The sequence below is a fragment of the Tupaia chinensis genome, unplaced genomic scaffold, assembly GCF_000334495.1.
Source record: "Tupaia chinensis unplaced genomic scaffold, TupChi_1.0 Scaffold000279_1, whole genome shotgun sequence".
Lineage (NCBI taxonomy): Eukaryota > Metazoa > Chordata > Mammalia > Scandentia > Tupaiidae > Tupaia > Tupaia belangeri.
The window spans coordinates 1,742,478-1,759,331 of record NW_006159762.1 but is presented as its reverse complement, the minus strand read 5'-3'; positions in this window follow the sequence as shown (position 1 = coordinate 1,759,331).

Genomic DNA, 16,854 nt, shown 5'->3' with positions numbered 1-16,854 from the left:
AGGCTGCTATAACAGAATAACACAGGCTGGGTGGCTTATAAACAACAGAAATTTGTTTCTCACAGTTCTGGAGACTGGAAGTTCCAGATCAAGGCACTAGTAGGTTCAGTGCTCGGTGAGGACCCTCTTCCTGCTTTATAGATGGGCATTTTCATGCTGTGTCCTCACATGGTAGAAGAAGAAGGGGGCTCTTTTGGATCTCATTTTGTAAGGGCATTAATCCCATTCATGAAGACTCTGCCTTCATAACCTAATTACCTACCAAAGACATCCCTAATACCATCACATTGAGGGTTAGGATTTGAACAAATGAATTGGGGCAGGGTCTATAGCAGTATGTAAGTGTGTATGTGAGTTTGCGTGTGCATTAGAAGTTGTGTGAGTGTATCAGTGTGTACGTATGCATAAGAATGTGTGCAGACTTCAATGTGTAAGCACAAGTATGTGTGAGCATGAATGTGTGCCTGTGTATGAGTATATAGGTATATATATATGAGTGTGAGTGTCCTGTGAGTGAGTGGGTACACGTATGTTTGTATCATGTGTATGTGTGTATGAGTGCATAAATGAGTGTGTGTGGGATACAGGAATGTGCATATATGTCTATAAGCTTCTGAGTGTGTGTTTCTAAGAACATGTGAGTATGCATGAGCAAGTGTGTTTGGATGTGTGTCTAAGGTAATGTGCATGTATGTAAAAATGGGTATGAGTGTGTATTTGTGCATTTAGGAGGAAGAGTAATGAGATGGTGATCACGATTAACTATTCTTTCAAGAAGGGCTAATTCTCAAGAGAAAGAGCCGTTAAAGGGATGCATATTGGAGGAGGGTCACAGAGCAGAAATGCAGGGTGAATTGAGAGACTCAGAGAAAGAGGAAGAAATAAATGGTACAAATGAAGCTGCATGAATAAACTGTAGAGATGCTTTAGCAGATGCCAACAGTGAGAAGATTTGGGGAGAGAAAGAGGTATCTAATGTAGATTTTCAGGAGATTTTCATGTGCAGTTTTGTGTGAAACTCCTGGGCCTCCTCTTTGACAAAGTCTATGTAAGTTGGGACCAGCAGTTAGTGTAATGGCTATGTCACTGAACTCCCATGTAGTTGACTGCAGTTTGAGTCCTGGACCCAGTGGCTTAAACTCATGCCAGGCGTGTTTGTGTGAGTGCCCAAGAGGAGAATGGAGGAGAAGTGATTGCAGTGTGGCCATCCTCCCGGGGGGTGATTTCTCTCTTTCTGTTTCTCTGTCTCTCTCTGTCTTTCTGGCGACCGCATGCGCCCTATAACAAAAACCTATCCAAAAAAAAAAAGAAAGAAAAAGAAAAAGAAAAGTCTATGTAAGCGTATTCTACAAAGCCTGGTTCGTAAGAAGAGCCAGATATATTTGGGTTATGCAAACAAAAAAAGGCCTAGTGGCCATTTCTCAGGGACATCCTGCTGTTTAAATTCCAAAAAAACACCTAGAGAAGCTGAATGTGGATTTGCAAAAAGATAAAGTTTTGAATGTCCAATCAGGATTGGGGAGCTTCCAAGTAAGAACCCCAGGGGAGAGGAATAGCTGTTTTGCCTATCGTTATTGCTGCCTAGACTCTCCCCAGGGAGCATGGAGATACATGGGAATAAAACTTTATGAAAGCTGCAGAGACATAGTGATACTAATCAGGATATGTTCAGCTGTTTGCATGAGAAAAACAAACTCAGATGGGCTCAAACATTGAAAAACATTTCCTGGCTTATGAGACCAAAAGCCCTGAGGCAGGCAGGGTGTATGCCAGCATGGGTTTGAGTCAGTGACTCCAGGGTGCCATCAGGGTTTCTGTCCATCTCTCTGTCTTGCTTTCTGTGATGAGATTTTTATGCCTGGTTGGCTTCCATCATGGGTCCACATCACTTGCTTCTCTATATCATCTGATTGAACAGGGAGGGCCTGGCTCCAGAACTCCAAGAATGAGTCCCAAAGTCCACCTTCTAGGTTTGGGTCTGCAGCCTTGAGCACACAGGACTTGACACCAATAACAGGTGGTGCTTGGTTTGGCTCATTCCTTGGCTCTGCCCTGGCTGGTCATTTTTTTATGTTCTTTGACCCTGGAGTGACCAGAGGTCTCTTGGAGGCCTGCCCCTCCTCGCCCCCCAGAGCAGAACTGTGTGGATGACCGAGAGGCCATCAGGAGCTACTGTGGTTCTGGGATGCTGTTGTCCCTCTGTAACCATGGGTGCTGGGGTGGGGATTCAGAGAAAGACCTCAATGATGGCCAGCTCCTTTTTGAGGAGGCTTCAAAGTTGAATGATAATGATGCTCCTAAATTTCCGAGTTGTGGGTGGGAGCACTAGGGGTACAGAATGAATGGAGAGCCAGACCCAGTGTGTGTGTAGTCTGGCCTTGGAATCCTGAGCTGGGAGTGCACAGGGCATTCATTTTTGCTGGCTGACATTTGAAATTATTCTGTGTGTTCATAGAACCAATCCTTACCTGTCTTGGCAGGTTGTGGGCCCCTTTCCACACTGTGTCCTTATTTCCCAGCATGCCTTGCAGCCTGAGCATGTGACCCAAGTTCAGCCAGTAGAGATGTCTGCTTTTCTGGTGATGGTGATGGTGATGGTGATGATGGTGAGGGAAAGCCAAGTCTTCTCCACCTCTAATATGTGAACTCCCCAGTACTTTTCCCTTCAATTCAATTCTCTGATCAAATCAACAGAGTTTATTTCTGTTGCTTGCTGCTCTAAAGCTGCCTGACACAGGAGGGAATGAAGTATGGCTAAAATCAGACTGACCAGGGTGTGGGTCCTAGGAGCAGGGCCAGGTGCTCCCAGGAGAGGGCATCCAGGGTTGAGCATAAGGCAAAAGCCCAGGTGTGGTAGATATTTGTGGTGAGGGTGGCTGGCTGTTTAGGTCTGACCTCCACAGTCCAGTGAAAGCAAACCTGCCATCAACCCCCAACACACTGTCTTGCCCTGACCACCCAGCTGGCTGTGTGGCCTTGGACCATTGCCTCCCCTCTCTGTCCCTCACTCCCCACCCCCCCTCAGGGAGGCTGACATGGTGATCTCCAAGCCCCTTCTCATCTTTGTGCCTATGTCTGTGTTTGGGTCAACATGCTAGCAGCCTCTCTGCTCATCTGCCTGTGTCTGGGTGGCTGTCTGGAGGCCATTGATAAAAAGATCAGGAGTCAGATTGGACCTTGGTGACTTGGGGGTTGGAACAAGTTTTCCTCTCTCTCTCTCCCAGATTTGGAGAAGAGCTAGAGGCAGGGTTGGGGGACAGTGAGAGGGTTGTGGAGGCAAGAAGGAGGTGAGCTCAGGATTGCTGAGTTTTAGCTAGGGGCTAATCCGAGGGAAAGTAGGAACATTTGAAGGGTCATGGAACAAGCTCCCCAAGAGTCCCCCAAGGTCAGCCTGGGGCTCAATCTGGCTGGGTGGGGCCCAACCCTGGCTCAGGGAGCCTCTACTGCTAGCTGGTATAAATAATGAAAGCGTGCAGCTACTTATAGACCCACAGCATTGGAAGGGTATTTGTGGATTCTCTTTGATTTCTCCTTTGCACCTGTGGAGCGCTTGCCATGTGTGTTCCCACCTGCTGGGGAAGCGGAGCTGCCTGGCTGACTGTTTCAGGTTTGGGTGAGGACAGCAGCTTGGTTCACGATTGAGCAGATTGCCTTGGAGGCAACCAAGCATCTAGGCCCTTGGTCTCTGTCATTCCCCAGTCAATCAGGAATGGCTGGTGTTGCTTCTGGGGAGCCTCTCACCCCACTGGCTAGCAGGCTATGATGGGCTGCTGCAGGAGAGCCAGGTGTTGTGTGTGACAGACGAGACCCGGCTATGCAAAGAGGAACAACTCTGGATATTTCAAACAGCAAATCTGTTGGTTATCCAGGTAGAGTAGAGAACAAAGAAGCCAAAGGGTAAAATGAGGCAACACAGAGGCTCGTAACACAAGCTGTTGCAACCACTTTGAGGACTGGCAAAACCTAGAGAGGAAGTGGTTTTACCAGAGCCAGGGGTTGGGGCATTTGGTGGGAGATGGAACCATGGCAAGGGCTAACCACCAGGAGCTGGGGTGATGGAGGGGAGGACTCTGCAGCAGGTGCTGGGGCCATGGGTGAGCCACGGCAGGGGACTCCACCCAAAGTGAGAGTGAGGAAAGGAAATATTGTGACTTTTCCTTTCATCCCATCCTCTGAGCTTTTCTTAAAACTGTGGTAAAATACACATCACATCAAATTTGTCATCGGAATCATTTTTAAGTGTACAGTTCAGTAGTGTTAAGTATACGTTCTTTTTTCTATAGCCATCAACACCATCCAGCTCCAGAATTTTTTCATCTTACAAACTGAACTCTGCACCCATTAAACAACTCCCTCTCCCCCAGTCCCTGGGAATACCATTCTACTTTCTATTTCTATGAATTTGACTACTTTAAGTAATTCATATAAGTGGACTCATACAGTATAAAGGGCTTCAAAAAGTTCACAGGAAAATGGAATTGAAGTACAAGTTAATTTGGGTGCAAAAAAATTGAAAGCCACACGTCATCTTTCATCATACACATTTTCTATAATACGAACTTCTTTGGTTTTTGAGAGAGATTTTTGTTTTAGGGTGCATGTGCTCGCTGAAGACAGACAGTGACAAAAGACAGAAAGTGGGAAATCACCCCCTGGGGGGATGACCATGCAGCCATCCCTTCTCCTCCATTCTCCTCTCAGGATTTTGGACACTCATGCACATGTGTCCAGTGTGCATTTTAAGCCTCCAGGTACATGGGAGTCCAGCAATGTAACCATTCCACCATCTGCTGGTCCCTATAATATGAACTTCTACAGACCCCTCCTGCATGTCTTTTTGTTACTGGCTTAGTTCACTTAGCACAATGCTGTCAAGGTTCATCCATATCCATGTAGCATGTATCAGAATTTCTTTCTTTCCTTTTTTTTTTTTTTTTAAAGACAGGATCTTTTTATGTTGTAATCCCCCTGCCTCAGTCTTTTGAGTACCTGGGACTTGAAGCTCCCACAGCACACCACTATGGCCGGCTTTCAGGGTGGACCAAGAACTGAACCCAGGCTTTCTACGTGGCCTCAGTCTGCCAACTAGCATCACTAACCAGTGTGACTTTTCCTCTCTTTTTAAGGCGGAATAATACTCCAAGGTATATATATCACACTTCATTTATCTATTTATCCATCAACGGACTCTTGGATGATTTTGCCTTTTGGCTATTGTGAAATGCTGCTACAAACATGGGTATGCAAATTTTTTTTGAGACCTTGTTTTTTCATTCTTTTGAGTATATACCCAGAAGTGGGATTACTGGGTTGTATGGTAACTCAATCTCTCTCTCTCTCTCTCTCTCTCTTTTTTTTTTTCTATAGGATATGTGCACTCGCCTGGAGAGACAGAGAGACAGAAAGCAAGAAATCACCCCCACTAGGGGATGGCCACACAGACTCTTCTCCATTCTCTTCTTGGGATCTTGGGCATGCACACACACACACGCCCAGTGTGAGTTTTAAGCCACTGGGTCTAGGACTTGAACTGTGGTCGACTATGTGGGAGTCCAGCGATGTAACCATTACGTCACCTGCTGGTCCCAGAAAGCAAGCCACCGGGTCCATGACTCGAAATGTATTGACCATGTGGGAGTCCAGCACTCTAAACCACTACGCCACCTGGTGGCCCCTATTTTTAACCTTTTTGAGGAGCCACCCTACTATTTTCCACAATGACTGCATCATATTAAATTTCTACCAACAGTGCCCAAAGATTACAATGGCTTCACATCCTCACCAACACTTGCTATTTCTTTTCTTTTCTTTAATTTTCTCCCCCCTTGCCCCCCATAGGATGTGTAAACTTGCCAGACAAGATAGAGATAGAGATTGAGAGAGGGAAAGTGAGAAATCACTCCCCAGAGGGTTTGGCCATCCTGTAATTCCTTCTCTTCCATTCTTCTCCCAGGATTTTGGGCATGCACACACTTGCACCCAGTGTAAATTTCAAGTCATCAGCCCTGGAACTAGAAGCCCTGGAACTAGAATCATAGTTGATCATGTGGAAATCCAGCTGCCTTAACCACCATGCCACCTGCTGCCCCTTCTTGTAGTTTTTTTCGTTCTTTCTTTCTTTCTTGCTTTCTTTCTTTCTTTCTTCCTTCCTTCCTTCCTTTCTTTCTTTCTTTTTTTCCAATTACGATTGAGTGTGTGTGCTTGCTGGAGAGAGAGAGAGAGAGAGAGAGAGAGAGCGCACCCCCAGAGGGATGACCATGTTGTAGTCCCTTCTCCTCCATTTTCCCCTCAGGCTTTTGGACACACATGCTGATGTGCCCAGTGTATTTATTTCTCAAGCCCCTAGATCTGGGACTTAGACCATACAGTCAACCATGTGGGACCCAACAACTTAACCACCACACCACCTGACTGGCCCTTCAGTTTTTTTGACAGTGGCCATCTGAGTGAGTGTGAGTTGGTATCTCACAGTGGCTTCGATTTGTCTTTCCTAGGGATTCATGATGTGGTTCATCCTTTTTTTCTTTTTTTCTTGGAGAGGTTTTCACTATAGGGCGCATGTGCTAGCCAGCCAGCCAGAGACATAGAGACAGAAAGCAAGAAATCACCCCCCGGGGGGGATGGTCACGCCACAATCCCTTCTCCTCCATTCTCCTCTCGGGATCTTGGGCACGCACGCACATGCGCCCAGCATGAGTTTTAAGCCACCGGGTCTGGGACGTGAACCGCTGTCGACCACGTGGGAGTCCAGCGACATAGACATTACGCTAACTGCTGATTCCCAATGTGGTTCACCCTTTTGTGGGCTGCCCTCTAGGCTTATGCTAGTGCCTCCCATTGACCAGCTCTACCTAGAAACCAGAGGGCAGTTTTCTGTAAGGCGGAATGGAGCAGAGGAAGTCAAGGGATGGATGGGTGCTACAGAGGATGCGTGCAGGGGAGTGTTGGGTACTGTAAAAATAGCAAACGTCCTTGCAGCAGAAACTCACAGAAAACTTGAGTAATGCAAGGGACCTCAGAGTCCCTGGAACTTCACTGTCCTAAAACTCTTCATGGGAGAGTGACCTGCCATAACCTGAGTTAGCTAGTGGCAGAGCTGGGGCTTCACCTGAGTCTGTGACTTCCAAACCAGTGCTATTTTCTGGCTGTGATTCCTGCCACCTGTGTGGCACCCTGCAAGGATGAGATTCTCAAGTCCTCGCATTTCACACCTTCTGGCTTGCTTATGCTGTTCCTTCTGCTTGGAATGCACCTGGAAAACTTGGGTGTGCTTTTTTTTTTTTTTTTTTTGCTAGAGGGACATGTGTTTGCCAGCGAGATACTGAGAGACAGAGAGGGAGGGAGATGAAAAAGCACAACCCCCACCCATTAGGCATTAGTCACATTGCAGTCCCTTCTCCATTTCTCCCTCTTTTGAGAATTTTGGGCACACACACATATGTGCTCAGTGTATTTCTCAAGCTGCCTGTGGGATCCAGCAGCCTTAGCCATTAGGTTACAGAGATTGGCCTCAAACACCGGTTTTTCTAATCTGATTGTAATTGAGGAGAACAACCCAAAATCTAGATGTGATTGCCTCAGTTTCTCAAAACGGCACAGAACACTGATGGGTCCCTGTCCTCATTCCATGTTGAATGCATGTTGTTTTTCTCTTCCTAGCGTATTGTCCCTGTCTTTCTGGTGACTCTGAGTTTTCTTTAGGAGCCACCCCCTTCCCCTCAGTTTCATATTGATTGGGTGAGACAAATACACTCATCCCCAAGCTCATCATTTAATTAATCTCCCTGGACATGGGGACTGGTTCAGTGCTAGGCACAAGGCCCTCATCTGGAGCCATTGGACACAAGGAACTGTCTTCTCCTGGGATGGCAAAACTGGTTGACAAGGAGCCACACTGAACTGCCTTGCCTGAGAATGAAGCTGACAGAAGGAAATCGGAGTTAAGGGCTGTAGAAACCACCTTGACAACTGTTTCTATGCCTGGATATAGCCAAGCCCAAAGCCGTGTTTCACCTATGGGCACTGTAAGTTATTTCTTTTAGTGAGACCCAAGTTGTGTTGGGATTTCTGTCACCTACCACTGGAAGCCATGACTGACACATATGCCCTGGCCTTTGCATACCATCGTGCAGTGTTCTTCAGGTGGCAGTTCAGTGGACACAGAGGGGGGGGGGCAGCAGGGATGGGGTGGGGGGTGGGTATTTTGCTTGGGACTATTTTCTATTGTGGGTTGACACTAGATTTTCCAAAGTTTGGATGTTCTTCTTCACACTCCTCAATATATGGGTCATCCCCACCATTGACAATTGCTACATGGTTTGGAGCCACTTGCCTGATTTTTTTTTTTTCCAGACAAGGAAATCTGGTTAATAAGCAATTTCTGGCACTTGACTAAATTTCAAAAAGAAAAAATCAGTTTTGCATTAAAACCTGTGACTCTCCCATGAAACTGTCTCACATACTCCTTTTAAAATCACCCAAGGGATACCATGGATAACAAGACTGTCCTTAAGAAAGAGAAAAATCACGCAGAAGGTAATAAGAATGGCAAATCTCTCTCATTAATGCTTTTATTTTTTATTTATTTATTTTTTCAAGAAGGGCATGTGCATTCATCAAAGAGAGAGAGGGGAAAAAACACATCCCAGTGGGGGTGCAGTCACACTGCAGTCTCTTCTCTTCTATCTCTCCATCTTGGTGGGATTTGGGGCATGCACATACATGCTCAGCATGTTTCTCAAGCCAGGAGAGCCAGAGGTGGAACCATGGTTGGTTATGTGGGATCTGGGCTCCCTTAACCACTAAGCCATGGGGCCAGCTCAGTGCTTTTGTTTTCATTGATATAAAGCTTGCTCTCCCACCTAAGGGTCATTTTCATTGTGTTTAAAGTCTTTTGTACCCAGATTCTGGCAGAAACAGTGAAAATGCCTTTCTGGCTCAGAAAACAGAGATCTAGTTGATTAACACGTGAACTTTGGTCCTTTCAAATGGCCGCAGCTCAGTCTTCTGTTTATGTAACAGGCATCATGGGCTGCAGTGAAAACAAGCCGACTATTGTGGTCTAGCCCTCGCTCCAGCAGAGGGAGCAAACAAAATTGCCTCTAAGATAGCATTAAATGAGTACAGGGGCCAGGTGAGAATTTCATGCTGTTGGGAGGCAGCCACCATTACTTCCTGCCAAGTATGAGCGCATCATGTAGGCCCAGAGTTTCTGAAAATTCCAATTTAAAAAAAAATCCAGAATCCTGGATTAGTCTTCTAATTTTTTGATATGGAGCAAGTAAAGAGGGAAGGAGACAGAAAAGAAGGACTAACCAAACCAGAGTTTTGGCCTACGGATTGCCCGCGCAAGGCCACTGTGCCTGTGCGGCAGGCATACAACTCCACCCAGAGCAGCCAAACACTGAGATGTCCTCAGACCACATCGTCAGTCGCTTTCAGATTTGGAGCAGGGTTCTTGGCACATCGAAAGCTGCAGACATTAAGGCTTCTTCACTGCTACTCTCTTCCCGAACACCACCATGGAGGTTCTCTGTTTTATTCTTTTCTCAAGTTTTGCAGCACCACAAACTGGGGCGAACTATTTGAGATTGTCAGGCCTCTTTTTTTTATCACGGTTAATGCCCTGAGGTGGGAAGGATAAAAACCTGATTTTTATTTATGAAGAACTTTGTTTGCCTCTATCTAGAAATGATGGGGCTTCTTTGTCTAAGTTGAGACAGGCCCAAATCTCTTGCACTTTTTTTCTTGGATCCTAGCTAAACATGAACTTCAAACTGATGTATGTTTTGTTTTTCCAACTTTATTCTGTGGTTTCTCCCAGAACCAGAGGCAAAACGTAAAATAAAAATGAAGACACGAGAATATCTATTGTTTGTGTAGCACACGCTTTGAGTTAGTTAGAAAAATGTGTTTTCTTGCATTAAATTCCTTTAACGAGCTATGGTTTCAGTTAAAGACAGACGAGTTTTGTTAAACTAAAGACTTATGTTTAAAATATTTCAGAATATGTCAGGAAACTAGATCGTGACCAGGTTCTTTGTCACAAAGCCTCATCCTCCAATTCACTTCCCTCTGCTAGAGTGCTTTCTCTCTGTCTCTATTCTTGTTGAGAATGGAGTTCCCTGAAGCAAAGACCCTCCAGAAAGTGTACTGGCTATGGGAAGTCTGCTGTAGGGGCAGAAATCCCCGGAATCATGAACAAGACCTGAATACAACACAAGAATCCTATTCTGCTATTCGCCCTCACTGCTCTTTCTTCAACCACTAGGGTTCCACACATCATACTTTTGGTTTGGAGGCTCTCTCAGATCCAAATCCCTCTCTTATTCACAATTATTTAGAGCTGGTCAAATGTTGCTTACAGTGGTGTAATGTTGCTTTTGCTGTGGGTTGCATATCCCCTCTAGGTGTATTTTGAGTTCTTCTTTTAAATATTTTTCACATTTTTTCAAAATATGGAAAACTACACAGTGACAAATGGATTCCCAGATTTAATCTGCACCAAAAAGTAACCACTGTGGGTATTTGGGTTTGCTTTTTTTTTTTTTTTTTTTTTTGCTAGAGGGACATGTGTTTGCCAGCGAGATACTGAGAGACAGAGAGGGAGGGAGATGAAAAAGCACAACCCCCACCCATTAGGCATTAGTCACATTGCAGTCCCTTCTCCATTTCTCCCTCTTTTGAGAATTTTGGGCACACACACATATGTGCTCAGTGTATTTCTCAAGCTGCCTGTGGGATCCAGCAGCCTTAGCCATTAGGTTACAGAGATTGGCCTCAAACACCGGTTTTTCTAATCTGATTGTAATTGAGGAGAACAACCCAAAATCTAGATGTGATTGCCTCAGTTTCTCAAAACGGCACAGAACACTGATGGGTCCCTGTCCTCATTCCATGTTGAATGCATGTTGTTTTTCTCTTCCTAGCGTATTGTCCCTGTCTTTCTGGTGACTCTGAGTTTTCTTTAGGAGCCACCCCCTTCCCCTCAGTTTCATATTGATTGGGTGAGACAAATACACTCATCCCCAAGCTCATCATTTAATTAATCTCCCTGGACATGGGGACTGGTTCAGTGCTAGGCACAAGGCCCTCATCTGGAGCCATTGGACACAAGGAACTGTCTTCTCCTGGGATGGCAAAACTGGTTGACAAGGAGCCACACTGAACTGCCTTGCCTGAGAATGAAGCTGACAGAAGGAAATCGGAGTTAAGGGCTGTAGAAACCACCTTGACAACTGTTTCTATGCCTGGATATAGCCAAGCCCAAAGCCGTGTTTCACCTATGGGCACTGTAAGTTATTTCTTTTAGTGAGACCCAAGTTGTGTTGGGATTTCTGTCACCTACCACTGGAAGCCATGACTGACACATATGCCCTGGCCTTTGCATACCATCGTGCAGTGTTCTTCAGGTGGCAGTTCAGTGGGTCCGGTCTTCTGGACAAGTGCTCCCTCTGAATACCCCACAGTACAGTTGACTCTTGAATGACATGGGAAACCTGTCCACAGAGTTGAAAATCCATGTATAACTTTCAACTCGGCTAAACTTAACTATAAATAGACTACCTTTGACCAGAAGCCTTACCAATAGCATAGTCAACGAACACATTAAGTTTGTACACTGTATGTATTACATATTACATTCTTATTATAAAGTAAGCTAGAGAAAAAAAATGTGGGACTGAATGGTGGTGCAGGGGTAGAATGTGATGTTCTATGAGGCTGACCCACATGGGAAGGTTTGGGGTTCACATCCAAAGATCTCCCCAGTACACTGGACACACATGTGCCCATGATCTGGGACAACCTGAACCTGGGGATAGATTGTGGCACTGAGACCTGCTGTAGGTGCTGTCTCTCTGACTCGTGGAAAAAAGAAATAAATAAACTTTAAAAAGAAAATGTCATTGGGCCCAGCATGTGGTGTAATGGTCATGTCACTGAACTCCCACATAGTCGACTGCGGTTCCAGTCCTGGATCCAGGACTTTGAAACTCATGCTGGGCACGTGTGCATGTATGCCCAAAATCCTGAAAGGAGAATGGAAGAGAAGGGATTGCAGTGTGGCCATCCCTGCTGTGGGGTGATTTCTTGCTTTCTGTCTGTCTCTGTCTTTCTGGCAAGCACATGTGCCTTATAGCAAAAATCTCTCTAAAAAAGAAAAGAAAAGAAAATATTATTAAGAAAATTATAAGGAGGGGGTAATACATTTACAGTAGTATTTATAGAAAAGTCCTTGTATAAGTGGATTTCTACAGTTCAAGCCATGTTCTTTCTATTTTCTTTTTTTGGGAGATTTTTGCTATAGGGTGTGTGCATTGGCCAGCAAGACAGAGAGAGACAGAGAGACAGAAAATGAGAAATCACCCCTAATGGGGGTTGGCCATGCTGCAATCTCTTCTCCTCCAGTTTCCCCTCAGGATTTTGGGCTCACATGCACACATGCCCTGCGTGAGTTTTAAGTCACCGGGTCCAGGACTTGAACTGCAGTTGACTGTGTGGAAGTCCAGCGATGTATCCATTACATCATCTGCTGGTCCGCAAACCATGCTGTTTAAGGGTCAACTATACTTAGTTTTCACAGAGATCAGCAGTTGGTGGAAAACCACCTGGGAGCTTTCGAGTCAGGAGGGACTGATTTCACTTTCTCTAGCCTAAGCTTAATGACTTGTCCATGGCTCCCTGGACAGTGAGTGGCAGAGCTGAGACTGAGCCAGAGTGTGGGGCTGCTTGGCCACTTTGCCAATACCTGAACATCTGAGGAAGGCTGGAGGAAAATCTTATTGGACAGGTTGACCAAGCTTCTCCTGTTTGTGAAATGGCCACAGAGCTGAAGGAATCTTCTCCATGGTTGGTGATGGAGTGGAGCACTGGGGCTTGGCAGTCTCAGTGGCTCTGCCCTTGCTGAAATGGGCTCTTCCTCAAGTGCCCAGAAGAGACACTACAGGTCACGTGGTGCTTTGTGCTTCAAGGACAAAGCTGGAACCAAGCCCTAGTAGCCTAGTGCCCACGCATTCCCCAGGCACTTTGCACATTCAAAAGCTATTTTAGAAGTAACAGCACATCTGATTCCTTTTAATGCACTTCCAGGCAGCACAGATGTGCATCAATGAAAGAATGTTCCCTGAACCAAAGTGCTTCTATGGGCCTCATGATCCACTCCCTTGGCACCCACTCCCAGGCCAACAGCATCCTATGAATCATGCATTAGTTTCTGTGATTGCTGCTCACAGAGGTGGCAGCTTTACAAAGGGAGGTGTAGGCACTGCATGCTGGCTGTTGGAGGCGAAGGGTCAGGGACTCAAACTGGGGGTGAAGAGGGACTGGAAAGAAGCAGACCCTATAAGGAAGAGATGGATGTTGACTCAAGGAGATGAAGCTTGCAGTGTCCAGAGTCCTGCCACCAGTTCACGTGGCAACAGGGCCCTCGCTACAGCACCTCCTGCATATGTGACAGACTTTATCCTGAGTGGAAGATTTGGCACCTGAAGCAGTCCCATATGGAGCCCGGCTTACACGGGGGTGGTGTGTGGAGGGAACCAGTAGACACACAACAAAGCACAGAGTTGGGGGGGACCTCCATGGATGAGGAGCCTGCAAATGACCAGACCAATGAGGGATATGTACAAGGATCCACGACAGCTCCTAGACCCAAACATGATGCATAAAGCTCATTAAAACATACAAAGGCATAAATTAAGCACTGCTATTGTCTATCCCTAAAATGTGTCAGTCAGACAGACAGATGACTGAGGGAAGGCTTCTGATGTTTCCGTCACTTGCAAAAATACAGTATTTTGATTTTGAGGGGGAGGCACAAAAATTCGTGATTCAACTTTTAAAGCAATTTTTAAAGTTTTTTTTTTAATTATTATTTTTTTTAAAGCTTAAAAATGTCCCTGGGAAGAAACATGAAGACGTGTTATTAAAAAATTAAAGTCTCTCCCTTCAGTGAAATGAAGGAACAACATGGCTATACCAGCCAAATGGATGTTCCCAACAGCAGTGATCTTTGGGTGGGCTAGGGCAGAGGCAGTGGGCCTTCTTCACTATGAGGGTAGAAACAGATCCACTGTTCTGTTACATATTGATAACTCATATGCAGAAGACATGCCATCATGTCAACCCCTGCCTGAGCAGCATCGCAGAGGCAGGGGGCTGCCTGTCTTAGAAGGGCACTCCCTACTCCTGTTCCCCCCTGCCCTAGCACCCTACTAAAAGGAAGATTCACAGGAAACTAGTAGGAGTGGATTCAAGGTTTATGAGGCCTAATAGATAATTTGAGAGAAAGAATATATAAATATATTGGGTCATCGAAGTCATGACATATTTTTTCTATGCAAAAATACGATCCAGTAATATAAACGTAGGTATGAAAGCGACTAGAAGGAGAAGAGACAAAGTGCAGATGCTCTGGACATCTAGGTCTCTTTCTTCTGCAATCTCTTTAGGCAGTTTACCAGACATGTTTGCTGATTGCAACCTGACTTCTCTCCCCACTAGAATACTCTTTGACTTTCAGCCTCTTCCAGCCTTCACAGGAGCCCAAGCAAGTGAGGGTTCTTGACATTGGGACATCATTAGCTTTACTGAACATCTGCCTCTGGAAATGAGGCTACACAGAAAAGTCACATTTCTGTCCTGGCTGGATTTTCCTTCAGTGGGACTCAAGGAGCCAGATTTAGAAAACCCTAGAATGCTTGTGCTTCTAGATGCTGGGGGCTGTCACTGGGGAGGCAGCCTGGTCTGGGTTTGTACTTTCAGTTCTGGAAATATAACCAGTTGAATCATATCATATTTGGAGACAGCTCATGGAGAGAGAAGGCTGGGGGGCCCAGGGCTTAGAGACAGCTGTGGGTAGAACCATCCAAGTGGAGCCAGGCAGAAGGCATATTGACCAAGGCATGTGGTTTCCTTGCCAGGGCTGATTCTTGACATGGGACAGAGAACGTCTCAGGCTGCCTAAGCTCAGAGCCCCCCCACCCCAAGTTTATCTCGTTCACCTTGTCTTTTTTTTTTTTTTTTTTAATTTTGCCAGAGGGCATGTGTACTCACCAGAGAGACATGGGAAAGAAGGAGAAGGCACCCCCACAATCCCTTGTCCTCCATCTCTCCTTTCTATTGAGATTTTGGGGAACATGTACATGTGTCTGGAGTGTTTTTCATTTCTGGGGCCAGAATTTGAGCCGCAATTGGCCATGTGGGATCTGACTCCCTTAACCTCTAGGTCATGGGGCTCAGTAACTCACTTTGTTTGGATTTTAGTCTAAATGAGTAAATTTGGAGGCATCAATGTCATTCTTTTGGACTCTCATGCTGAACAAGAAGGTACAGTAGTCTGCAAGGTCTGTCTACCTAAAGTGAGTGGCCAACAGTCATCTGTCCCGCCTAGGAGACTGCCTGAGGGGAAGAGGACACTGGCTTGTCACACTGCATGCATGCCCGAGGGCTGTCTCTCTCAGGGCAAGTCACTAAATTGGCATTTTGGTTTTTGTTCATCAGTTTCTTTGAACTTGGTTCATGTCAGGTCACCTCCAATAGAGATGGAATCACTTCACTGTGCCCAGAAAAATCAACTTCTGGTGCATAGCCAGCACTCAACAAATAGCACCCAAATGAATGAAAATTGGATTCTGAGTGTGCTGGGGAGGGCCAGACCCAAACAGTAGCAAATTCCCAAGGAAATGGTCCCCTTATTTGGGCCAGGCTGGGGAGCAGCTGGCCTGTTCTGATTCTCTGATGTATCACAGTGAGCTTGGGTTTTGAGCATGAACTGCGACAAAAGTGTGGGTGGGTATTTCTAGAAACCCCCTGTGGACCACTGGGGAGCCCTGTTGGTGCAACTGCCTGAATACCCAGGAACTGCCCTCTTCGCTCCATCGCCTGCCCTTGAACCCCATCTCTCCTAGATGGTCAGAGCAGCCTCCTCCACTCTGAAGCTGGAGGGGGTTTTCTAAAACCTGAATCAACTACCTTTCCTCCTGACTTGAAGACCTCCCTGTGTCCCCATTGTCCAAAGACAAACCTCAAACTCCTGAACACAGTACCCTAGCTTCCTTCACCCTTGGCCCGATCTGCCATCACTTCTTCCTCCATCACTGTAGACTATCTGCACTCCTCGCCCCCAGGCAGCTTCAGACTCCTGAAACTTGGCATGTCCATTTCCTGGGGCTGCCCTAACAAAGTGCCACAAACTGGATGGCTTAAACAACTGAAATTTATTCTGTCACAGTTCAGGAGATCAAAAGTCCAAGATCAGGGTTGCTTCCTTCTGAGGACTGTGAAAATCTCTGTCAGGCCTCTCCCTGACTTGTGGATAGTTGTGTTTTCCACATAACTATTTCCTTATGTGTGTATCTCTGGGTTCAATTTTCCCTTCTTTTATAAGGACATCTGTCATATTGGATTAGGGCCCACCCATATTGGATTAATGACCGTGTCTTAACTAATTCCATCTGCAATAGCTCTGTATCCAGTTAAGGTCTCATTCTTAGGTCTTGGGGGGTTAGGACTTCAACATACTAAATTTGGGAGACACAGATCAACCCGTAACATTGACGTATGTTGTTTCCTTTACCTGGCACATTCTTTCTCTTGCATTTTTTCTAGATAACTCTGAATCATCCTGGGGAGGCAGACTTTTGTCAATGAAGGCCAATTGCCATTCATTCTTGACCAGGAGCCCATTGAGGGCAGGACCAGAGCTCAGCCCTGGCCCAAGGACACTGAGAGCTAAGTTAGTCAAGGTCATGTCAGCTGCTCTATCAAATTAACCTTGCAGTCTATGTGGTCAAACACAGTACAAAGTTCTTTCTTCTTCATACAACATTGAACTGGAAGTGAGGTGGTATGGGT